At 40.8% G+C, this 12,193-nt stretch overlaps 1 protein-coding gene across 3 annotated transcripts in view; it reads left to right on the plus strand.

Moving 5' to 3' along the window:
* Positions 1 to 12,193, plus strand: part of SNCAIP (synuclein, alpha interacting protein) — a 147,323-nt gene continuing 135,130 nt past the window's right edge. For 2 of the 3 annotated variants that reach the window (XM_011963703.1, XM_011963704.1), the window contains exon 1: positions 1 to 85. The gene's annotated coding sequence lies outside the window, so the exon portion shown is untranslated. Of the gene's footprint in view, positions 86 to 246; positions 720 to 12,193 lie in introns of those variants that run through there. The other variant, XM_011963702.1, reaches the window with a different exon arrangement.

The following is a 12,193-nucleotide window of genomic DNA, read 5'->3' on the forward strand; positions in this document are numbered from 1 at the left end:
CTGTTCCGCTCCCGCCGCCGCAGTCCGTCCGTCGGTCCGTCAGTCCCTTCGCGCTCCTGAGCCGCCGGCGCGCCTGGCGCCCCCGGTGAGTCCAGGTCCCAAGCGGACCCCGCGGGGAGGCGGGGGGCTAGGAGCTGGCGGCTCAGCCTTTCCAAGTTTGCACCAGGCGACCCCGGTGGGTGTCGCCCCGTGCTCCCCAAGCCCGGGGCCCCCTTTGTGCCGCGAGTCTCGGCTGCTTGGGGCAGCAGAGGCGTCTCTGCAGAAAGGGTTTAGGGGGAGGTCTCTATAGTAACAGTGGTGGCGGCAGCGGCTGCTTTACTGGGGAAAGGGGGAAACAACCCCCGCCTCGTTTCCAAAGGATTGTTCTTTTCATTTGCCTGCCTCATGTGGTTCTTATTCTTGCTGTTGCTGCCACCCGGGATCGTATCGCAGGCAGGGATGGGCAGTGCCGCGGCTCGGAAGAGCTGAGGTAAGGAGGGGGGAAGTAATAGTAATAGCGACAGTACTAACAAGGGTAGCAATAGCTGTAGAAGAGGGACGTCTGGTGTTGCTGCCGCCCCTCGCTCATCAGCACCGGCTCCCCGACTGCCCTGTCCAGCCCGCGCTCCGTCAGCCTCCCTCTAATGCTGTCCTGCGTCCCGGGCTGGTCCGCGTCAATTTCAGCGGGGGCTGTTTCTCTCTTGGCCTTCTCTCTTGGCGATGACTTTCATCTGCAGGTGGTAAGTGGGGTGAACCCAGTTTTGGCTATTGTCAAAGGCCACATTTTGTTTATTTCATTTTTATGAAAAGAAAAGAGGGAAAATTATGAGCCATTACTGGCAGCCATACAGTTTCCACAGGAAATACTAGCATTCTTTGAGGAACACGCTACTGCTTGCAGCGAAGAAAGTCTTAGGAAACAAAAAGGCAACAGCATTGTTGCTCATTTTCAATGGACCTCTAGGAGGGGGGAAACGTGTTGTTTTTTCCTGTGGTAACGTTGCTTTCCTTGGGAAAGTTAATTAAGGAAGCATTACTGTCGGTGCCCCTTTTCACTTGCTGGAGGCAGGGTCCGATTCCTCTTGGCTGTTACTGACAAGTGCCCATCAAAGAGCCCGGAGGAAGGGGGAACTGCTGCAGGACAGTCTCGCCACACACCACGTGCCGTGGAGCCTGGCCAGGGTGCAGTTTGCAAAATGAAATAAGGGCTGTCTGGGGAGGTTTATGAGGATTACATGTGTGCAAAGTATGTCAGTTCTCCAAGGTGTCACTCTAAACACGTAATTTTCAAGCACTACTTTCGTTGCTGAATCTGCAGGAAGGGAAAAACCTAGTTTTCTTTTATGGAGCAGACATCTCAATTGGGAATGGGTTGAAATCTGTATTTCATTTGTACATATTGAAAATTTAAAAGGCAAAGAACAAGGTGTAGGAAAGCAGTATGCTAATGTGTACACATCTGGGAGAGAAAGTCTATTGGCTGTGTCTGATGTATCTCAATGTTAAATTACATTCAGCATGGTTAGAGTACAAGGAGACACCTTTAAGGAGTCCTCAAGACTATTTGAAAGGTGCTGTACTTTGGTACTGATCGCGGAAGTCTCTCTAGAAAGGGAGTATTAACTGAGGATTACCCATAACTAAATATGTATGCATTAACAGGTCAGGAATCAGAAAGTAAAAGATAGTGCTTCTCTTAAGAATCTTTTGGACATCTCAGTTAGAAATAAAATACAGCATGGGATTTTGAAAAGAAGGGGTATAATTTTGAGTATAAATTTCATTTTCTCCATAGCAAGCATTTCATGAAGAAAGGTTACAGAAAGTAGATTTGAAATGATGCTACATTCATGAATTTGACTGTTACCACTTGTTGATATCCAAAAGGAAGTGACTAAAGCAAATGCATTTCTCTGTCTACTTTATCACAACTTTGCTAATTCCAGACAGTTGTTCTGGTGCAGGTGTACCGTGGAAATGCAAGCCAAGAAACTCTGTGTGTGCTATTATTTTGGAAGAAATTGTAGCAGTACTTTACTGCTCTTAAGGGAAACCCACACAAACATCTAATACAAACAAATGATCTTTGATATTATCAGAAAAAGCCTGGAGCTGTTTTTCTTGCCAGATGTAAGGCATTTCTTGTCAAAAGAGGAAATCTCCCAAGGAGCAGGTGCATCATTATAGGAAACACAAGGGAATTTCTCTTTTAAATGCAAAATCTAATTGAATAGCAACAAGAGAATCAGTAACACTCTTAGAATAGAAGCTTTGTTTTTGGCAGTTTGTCAGGTTACAGTTGCAAACCACATAGGAGAAATATGTGTCTTGGGAGAAAAATGATATCCTGGTGAAAATCAAATAGTTGCTTCTGTGAAACTTTTACCCTTATGTACTTATTTCCTTGCGCCCATTTGATTTCTATGCAGATTCGCTTGCAGGAAGTTATTTATGAAAATGAATCAATAACTTGTTTGCTCATATCATATATACTATGCATGATTTAGCACTTTACAGGTTAGGTAACTAGATTTTATATTTTATGGTTTGCATCTTAGCTGTTTTTTACATTTTTGAAATTAATGATCAAAATATGTGTTAAAATAATTTTTAATTGATATGACTGACAGCTGGGCCCTGGGAAAGTACTAATTGATTCCTAAATAGTTATTGTGCATTTACTTTGTGCTTATATGTAATACAGCAATATAAAATGCCTAGTCTTTTCACAAGGAACGTTTTCATGGGAAATAGGACCCATGGAAAATTAAATGATACAAAACATTGAAGAACACATTTCATAATTGAGTGCCTAAGATGCTAAATAGTAATTGAAAATCTCTGAGGAGAGAGTGATCAAATTAGCTTAGATATTATATCAGTTTTTCATTGCTGGATAACAAATCCCCACAAAATGCAGTTACTTAAAATTGCTACTATAGCTCATGATTCTGGTGGTCAGCAATTTGAGCTGGGCTCAGTGAGATGGTTCTTCTGCTATTCTTAGTTAGGTTCCCTCAGACATTTTCAGTCTGCTGGCGGTATAATTGTGAATGGCTTTACTTATATGTCTGGCAGTTAGTTATCAGACTGTTGGCCAGGGTAACATAACAAGTGGCTGAGATATGTACCTCACATTCTCCGACACTCAATCCCCTCACCTTCTTTACATGGCAAATCAAACAGTGTTGTAAGAGCAGCAAAAGAACAACCTGCGATGCAAAAGCAACTTTAAAGCCTCACCTTGAATCACATTAGCTACTCTCCCATTAGCCATATCAAATCAGAAGGTTACACTAGATTCAAGGGGTACAGAAAGAGTCCACTTATGATGATAAGGAGCTGCAAAAAATTAGAGCCAGTTTTTGTGATCTACTACATGTTTGAGGATACGTGTATCTAGCAGGTGTTTTCTGCTGAAAATAATATGTTAGGAGAGCGTATTGGAGCCTACTTATCAATAGCCCAGGATTTGGGTTAAGGAATTGTCCAGTAAATCATTGTCCTGCAATTTTTTTTCTGTAAACCCCAGGTAGAGGAAGTATGACACAATGATAGTAAAATTTTAGTCATATCCTTCTGACAGTGGTGTTGGAATGGTTTGGAGACAGGAGGCTGGTGGCAGGGTGAGCTGGACGTTGTTGAAAGTTGATGGTTTTGACAAAAATGGAGGCAGGAAAGTTGGAAAGGGATCGATCTGGGAGATCCCGTATTTAGGATGAGATGACTGATTATAGGGAGTTAGTAAAAGCAAAAAGTCGAAGTCATTCTGAGGTTTAAAAAAACTTAAGTGACTGAAAGAATGATTGTGCTTTTGTGAGAAATACAGAAATCAATAAGTGATTTATTTGGGGGCAGGAGAAAAATTCAGTTCCGGAAAGTTTGATTAAAAGAGATAAATTGAATGTGAAAGTACTTTATAAGCTGCAGAGTAGGCTATGAATGTTAGCTATTGTTTAGTGTTTAAATCACAGTGCACTATTGTATATAGTTAAGTCTCTTTAGGTGTATAGCAACAGAAAACAAAATACAACCTCAGGGATTCCCTAAGATGTCAAAGGGAAGTCAGAACCACTGCTCTCAGGATGGAAACAGAACTTACCTAGGGAGTAGAACTGATGTTCTTTCTCCAAGGCACAGCTGAAGGTCTGCCCTTAGAGTGCTTTGCTCTTAAACTGAGCATACCAGGCAAAGGACACCTTCAACTTAATTTGAGTGCCATGCACACTCCTGAGCCAGTAGCACTGACTAACAGCCACACTAGGTCAGTACACAATGTGAAGTGGGTAGGTTCACCCTTAAAGGACACTGGAGCACTGCTATCAGAAGCGGAGATGGACACAAGGTGACAAGACCAGCAAATGCTCACCCCAGATGAACACTTGAAGATTCATTTCGGCGTAGCCATGGGGAAGCAAGAGGTAACAAGGCAGGAGGTGACAACTTAGGCATATTTCCATAGGGTATAAGTGTGTGAATAACAGTTGAACCCATGCTCGTGGTGGAGTTTTCTTGTGGAAAGTAAAGAAAAGAGGGTCTGGCACAATGCCTCATCCAGACTCCTTCATAAACGTTAATGGATGTTTTATTAGAAGGGAGAAGAATTCTAAACATGTTCTGTTCTGTCTTTCACCTAAAAGCTAATGCAAGGTGCTGTTTCGTCAGCCTCATTTTATGGCCAGACTGAAATTCAGGTGGTGCCCTTACCACCAAGTGCAGCTGTTAGGCCAGACAGAAACACCTGGCCTCTCCAACTTCACACAATTAGTCTGAACAGCATACACAGCTGCTCTTTATGGAACGACTTTGGATGGACCAGCTCAAACCAAAGAATCCGTTTTTATCATTTTTATTGCACAAGTCTAAAACCCCTGAAGATACTCAATAAATGTTAATTGAATGAGTGGATGTGCCATTATCTGGTGCAGTAATGTTTTTTAAAACAGTCTGGTCTGACTTTTCATTATTAAGTGTAGAGTTTGCTATAAAGTCCCTAAGTGCCTTTTGTAGACTTAAATGTTTTAAGGTACTCTTGTCACAGTAATGTAGGTTTTTAAAATCCACCACTCATAAAAATAAACTATTTTTTTCTTTATTGAAACACGGTTGTCTTTAATCCTTGTGTTTGTCAGGACACTTGGTTGCAAATCACAGAAACCCAGTTTATACTTACTCAAGTAGGAAAGGGCATATACTGGCTACTATAAAGGAAAAGTTCAGAAAGGATCCAATTCTGATTTCCTCTTTTCTTCATGGTGGCAAAATTTTCATCTCTAGCTTTAGTCTTACTCCCTGAGAAAAAGAGAATTCAGGACTAACTTTATTAGACCACTTTGATCACATGCTTGTGCTTGAACCGAACCCTATGGCTGGAGATTTGGACTATGCCACTTGACTTGGCTTTGATTATGAGACCAGTCCTGGGGGCTTTTGAAAAGGGAGAGTGGTATGTGTGAGGGCAGGTGGGAAGGAGTGTATGGGAGTGAAGGAGGTACATGGGAGACTAGTCAGCAGAACTCTTCTAAAGCATATAACCTGAGAGCAGGGAAGGGGTAGTTTTTAAAAGAAAATATTGAAAAGAAGAGACAGGAGATGATGTGCATGCAGAAACAGCAGATATCTATTAAATACAATTACACCTGTTTTCCATGACAGGCATATCATCCTCTCACTACACCCCCAAGCCAGAGACCTGGGAATGATCTCGATCTGACCTTCTCCCTTTCTTCCTCCACCTAATCAGTCACCAAGACCTCCAGCTCCACTTGCTTTCATGTTTCACTCTTCCCAAGTCACCTCTACAAATGCTGCCTTCAGTCTCTCAGCTTTCAATCCATCCCCCTCACCGCTGCCTGCTTGCTCTTTCTAAAGAATAGGTAAAATTGAGTTATATAACTCCCTGCTAAGAACCATTCCAAACCTTGTCACAGTCCTGGAGAAAAGTCCAAGCTCTTACCATAAATTCCAAAATTCTCTGCGAGGTGAGTCCTGCCTCCTACTGTGAGTGCAGGGGATGGGTAGGTGCTGGTTTGTTCAGGAATGCCTCCTTCTAGCTGCCCATATTATCCCTATGCTGGGCTGAGATGTATAACTTCAAAGTCTTTAAATGCTTCATTGCATGTGCTTTTACATGTTGTCTCTGTGGAATATTGTGTCTTCTTCCTCAAACTATGAACTATTAAACATTTACTTATCCTTCCAAACTCATCTCAAGTGTTGCTTTTTCAAGGAACCTCAGCTGAACATCCCCTCCCAGCCTCTCCCCACATCACACTTTATCCTGTAGTATGTATGACCTTGGATATACATGTCTTTCTCCCTCTATAGATGAAATGTCTCAAGAGCTGGACTGACTTCCTTATCTTTGTGCATTCTGTGCCCGGTACAGTGCCTTGCCCACCACGTATCTCAATAATTTTTAAATAAATGAAAGAAAAATGTGCATTGAATCATTCATCTTTCATTTGTTCAGGTGATTTTCTTCAGGTGTATTCTATTTGCTTTAACTTGATTTTCACATTTGCCTTTAGGATACTGGGACATGAAGACAGATTTTCTTTGAAACTGCTGCTCAGACACTTTTTCAACAGTTTTCCCATTGGTTTATATACTTATTTATTACTTGGTCACTAATAACAACCTTAAGGAGGAGGCTGGAAAATATCAGTGGCCCAGAGTAAATCTCTAGGCTAAAATCTATGGGTCAGAGACCAGATGAGGAATCATTTTCCCACTATCATCAGAGAGGATATTTAATAGTTAATATTTATGAGGCACTCTGTTTTGAGTACTTACAAGATGCCTTACAATTACTTTCTTATTTAGTTCTCACAGCCATAGGAAGGAGATGTTACTGTTATCATCCTTTCTTTCTTTTTTTTTTTTTTTTACAGATGAGGAAACAAAGATTTAGAAATTTGAAGCAGCTTGTCTGCCACTAAGCTCCTTCTTCCTGGTGACTGCCAAGCTGCCAGACCTCACCTGAGTTGTTGGGGAGTAGAATAAAGCTTTGACTGGGCTCTTCCCATTCATTTGTTATGATTTTTGTTGTTGTTCTTCTAAGATGAAGTAACCATCATCTTGAGAATAAAACATAGCTGCCTTCTTTGGTCATCAATCATATATATATATATACATATATATATATATATATAAAACTATGGAAAAAGATGTGTTTAAAGAGATAAGGGCTCCAGTACTATTGTTGAAATTAAGATCAATTTCTGACTTACAAATTCCAATCATCTTCCTGTGATACTGCTGCTGCCAGAAAATAAAAGCATCTTATGGAAGTTATACTGATGCATATAAAATGCAGGCCTCTTGAGGAGGCACAGAAAAGCTTGGTTTTGAGAGTCATCCACAGAACTATTCCATAGGTAAATAAAAGGAGCTAAACACTTTGGAAGCCACAGAAGCTCAATACTTCCTAAACTGTTTTCAGTCTGAGAGCCTTAAGAGCATCATATGAAAGCTATGGATTCTTTCCTTGGAGAGAAAGGATATGCATGCATACCTCACTTTGTATTTAATTTTAGGGATTTCAAGGATCTATTGAATCTCATCTGTGGATTTCCCGGGACTCCATGGACTCCAGGTTAAAGATTTAAGTTTTAAGATTTTTAAGATTTTTCCTTCTGCTAATGCAGAAGGAAGATATTAGTCATTGTTGAGTGTTTACTGTGTTTGACATGTAACCATTTATTCAGTGCTTACCAGATGCTAGCCCTTTTTGAAAGGTACATTATAGCTAAACCATGAATTATGAGTCCAGTTTTAAGCTATGGAGGAGAACGAGGTTCAGAGAGGGAACTTACAGTCTCCCACTGGGCAAGTACTGAGAATAGAATTAAACAAAGAACCCAGGTTTGTATCACCACCACTTCCTGCTGCTTCCACACTCATTCATGCAACCAAGTGAAGCATAAGACCTGTGCCAATGAAATTTGGATCCTCTGTTGGTCCTGACTTCCCTCAGCCTTCAGCTTCTCTTGTTGAAAGTAAGTTAAGTGGCTGCTTCTGCCACAAGAGTTTCCTGGAATGTGTGCAGTGCAAGAGCAGTCGAGGGCTGGGAAGATCTCAGCTAACTCTCCTCCTTCACCTGTGACAACATTTTTACAGTAGGACAGATAACATCATTAGAGTGACAGCACTACTGGTTTGATCATCTTTAGGTAAGTTTCTACTTCTTACTCATTTCTGAGTACAGTTTGCACACTTGGAAACTTTAACTTAACAGATGCTCAACAGCAAAAATGACTGCAAATTCTCCATGTGACCCCCCCTTCCACAGATATTTATTGAGGCCTGTATTCTGGGCTCTCTCCTCCAAGTTGTAGTCACAGTAGTAAGCAGACAGATGTGGATCCTGAGCTCATGGTATTTATAGCTAACTTATATCTAGCTAGGAAGGGGGCTAATAAATAATTTAAATAAAGTGTGGTAAGTTTTATGAAAAAGGAAGTATCAAGAATTTATTCTATTCAAGTTTCTTCATTCTTTTCAGCTTAAAAATTCTGGTCACAAAACATTGTATACTTCTCTAGCCCTTTCTTCCCCCAGGATGTGTAGAGCGCTTCAGGTTTCCAAAAACTTAGTTGACAGAGTCCGGGGGATATGCAGGCCAAGCAGTTAATCTCAGTCCCCCCTTTACAGATGAGAAGGCAACAGTGACCAAATGACTTAACCACAGATGGGGTGAAGACAGGGGTAACTGGTTGGTCTGGTCCCCAGTAGAGCATTGCTCACTATAAACCACAAGCTGCTTCTAATTTATTTGAGATGTTATTATCATGGCCTTTATGTTCTGGTCTCTCTTACTGCAAATGAGTCCGGCAGGCAAGCACAACTCAGAAAGCAAATGTACCCTCTTTGTAGCCCCTAATGGGTCCTCCTGTTGTCTCTTTCTCATTCCGTGGGCACTTCCCCCTCTCACCCACTTGCCCTGAGGCCGCCTCCCCAGGTTTTCTCCCGAAGCATTGTGTTGTGACTGCACCAACCTGCACTGGCAGATAGAAATGTAATAGGATTCATGAATGGGAGCCATGCAGGCAATTTCACATTTTCTAGCAAGCACGCTTAAAAAAGTAAAAGGGAACAGGTGACATCAATTTTAATAATATATCTTACCCAATATAGTCACAACGGTAGCATTTCCACATGTAATCCATATAAAAAAATCATTAACCAAGAACCTTACATTCTTTTTTTTCCCCATATTACATCTTTGAAATTTGGTATATGTTTTTTACTTACCTCAATTCAGAGGAGCCACATTCCAGTGTGGCCACAGGTGACTGGTGACCCCTGCAGTGGACTACAGGCTTGGACTTTGAGGAGACCCTGGGATGCCTAAGACAGACTTAGCAACCACCTCCTCAGCCTCCCTCAGCACTTAGCTCAGATCCTTATTGCTGCTCCAATAGAAGGTTCACAAGCTTGTTTTCTCAAACCTGGGCTCTTGAGGGAAGGGAATTTGTCTTTGTCATGTTTCTATCGCTGGTGTAGAGTGCAGTGTTTAGAAGGCCCACCATTGGCAGTGGGTACATAGTGAATCAGTAATGAACAAAGGAGGGATAACTAACCCCAGGAGTTGAAGGGCTTGGTATATGGAGGCTCACCTGTCCAACCCCTGCTCCCTGGCTCTATTCCCTCATTGCAGGGGTTCCTGTTTCAATCTCCCAGCTTTGTCCAGTGCTGCAGAACCGCATTGGAGTCAGATTGAATGGACAGGAGGCGTCTCTAGTCACACATCTAGGCTTCTAACCTAGAATTGTATTGAGGCTGTATACACCTTGTTGAGTTTTTGTTTCACCTCTTTTAATATCAAATACTGGAAGAACTTATAAGCAGTCTAGTATGTGAAATCATAAGTCTTATTTAACAGCATGAAAAAAGAAAAAAAACAGAACAGACCAAACACAAAAACAAAAACTTGTCCAGTGAACAAGCCTCCTATTGAGATTACAAACAAGGCCAACTGACATATAGAACATTAAATATACAAGAGAAGAGTAGCCTGCATCAGGGAGCTGTTAGAGTCATCACGATGAACTTTCTGTTTCCAGTCGTTTTAGAGTCATCACTACTCCCTCTGAGAGAACTGGAGATTTATATCCTGAGTCAATTTGCCTTTGCACATACAGTATTTAAATTTTGCAAGTGCTTCTAACCAACTAATGTGCATGTTAGCTTATCTACTTTACCCCCAAAGATAAGTGTCACTTAGAATAATTCATATAACCCAATCTAAAAGATTGGTACTTCCATAAACCATATTAACCACATATTCAAATAAATTCAAAGTTTGAAAATGGAGGAAAATATGTTTGATCTGTTAAGTCATATAAACATTTTTAAAAGGGATTTTTATCTCAGAAAACAGCACGGTTACCTCAGGCCCACTTAAAGGGTGCATTGGAATGGAAAGTTGAATAAGGTCTAACCTCAGTTTGACCATTGATTACCAGTTTCAACCTGGAGAGCTCATTGACCTGCTTTGAGTTTTTGTTTCTGAGTGCGTACAGGAAAAATAAATCCTGCTGTCACACACTATGTTTTAGGAGGATGAATGAAGTCTAGAAAATGTTTTAAACAATTCCTCAAAAAAGATATTTGGAACAGTTTGAGGGTGAGGTAGCTTGCCAATATTTCTGCAAAGTAAAATCTTAAAAATAATAGCATACATCCTATAGCAGATAACTAAACATTAGCCATGTTTAAGTAATTTGATGATCTTGTCTTTAGTAAGACAAGGACAGTTCAAGATAGAGTTTTGCATCTGTTGGCTACAGTTTTGGGAATGCTGCTTTCATTTGGGATTCTTAAAAAAGAATTCATGCCTCTTCGCAACTAAAATATATTTCTTCAGAGATGATGGCTCTGGTGTTCTGTGTTGGTGTAATTGAAAACCTATAAAAAGGCTGAGAGCTACTTTTGAATTGGCTCAGTGAACTTGGACTGGATTTGTCGAAGTGGTGAAAGGTTTAAAAGAATTTTCATAAATGAGGTCTCCAAGCTGTGTTTTAACCATAGAATTCCAATGAACTCCAAGGCCTGTGAACTGGGGCAATAGCGCCTCAGAGAAGAGCAGTCATATCAAGATGAAAATAAGTGATTCATTTTCATTCCCCACGTTCTGCAGACGTAAGCACACTTAGCCACTGATAATCATAATTTAGCAGTACTGTTGTGCACTAAAAATACAATTTAAAAGTCTAATCTTTAATTAAGTTGAGTACTCACAGATTAATGTGGTTACAAATCTTGGGCACTGGATGTAGTACAGTGTTTACTCCTGTTGCTAGGAAATACAGCAGAGCTATTTGAAAGTTACAGATTGATTTGGTGAGAAGGATGTGAGCCTCTCCCAGTAACAGACTTGCTCATTGCTTCTCTCTTATGTAATGTATGTAAATGCATTTCATGCAGCGGAAGTCCTGTGCTTTCAAAGCTTTTGTTGGCAATGGAAGCACAGGTGTGTGCACCTAAGTCAACGTTCAGAGGATATTTGAAAAAGTGATCTTACCTAGAACTCCTGGATAAAATAAGCGTCACGAAGTGTGAGGATTTGAGTTTTACTAAAATGAAGTTTTCTATTTGTTAGAGTTACCAAGAAAATAGAGTGTTCTTTGAAATCTGATTGTCATGAGGCTAATTGATGGCTTTGCATTCCTGCCATTAGTGGGAAGCTGTCAAATTAGTATGGAAATTCGATCCAGGTTGATGGTTTTCCAAAATTATTAAAATGTGCATGTAGGAAACTAACTCTGCTTTACTTTTTTTTCTCCTCCCCCGCCAACCCCCTCCCTGCTTTGGCAAACCTTGTTATGTGACACATCATACAATAGTTATTAAAAATGCAAAGATGATTCTTACACAGCATGAATACACAGCATGAAAGGGAGTAGCTACATGCCAGTTCACTTGCCTTGTCCCTGAAAAAGATGAAAGATTGCTATGTGCTATTTCAGTCAGGACCAGGCGTGAAAGAGTGGCCTCCCCAAGCCCAAAAACAGGACTAAGAAAAAACCCACAGGGAAAAATTTCTATTTGATCTATTTGAGGCAGGCCCTTGCACAAAGGGACTGGTATTTCAAAGCAGGGTCCTTCCTAAGAGATGGGAAAATAGCAGAATACATAATTGTCTCAAGGAACAAAATCAGGAGTAGGATGACATGTGCTTATTGTGAAATTATATCCTACATCCAAGCTT

Source organism: Colobus angolensis, unplaced genomic scaffold (genome assembly GCF_000951035.1).
Source record: "Colobus angolensis palliatus isolate OR3802 unplaced genomic scaffold, Cang.pa_1.0 Scaffold62, whole genome shotgun sequence".
Taxonomy (NCBI): domain Eukaryota; kingdom Metazoa; phylum Chordata; class Mammalia; order Primates; family Cercopithecidae; genus Colobus; species Colobus angolensis.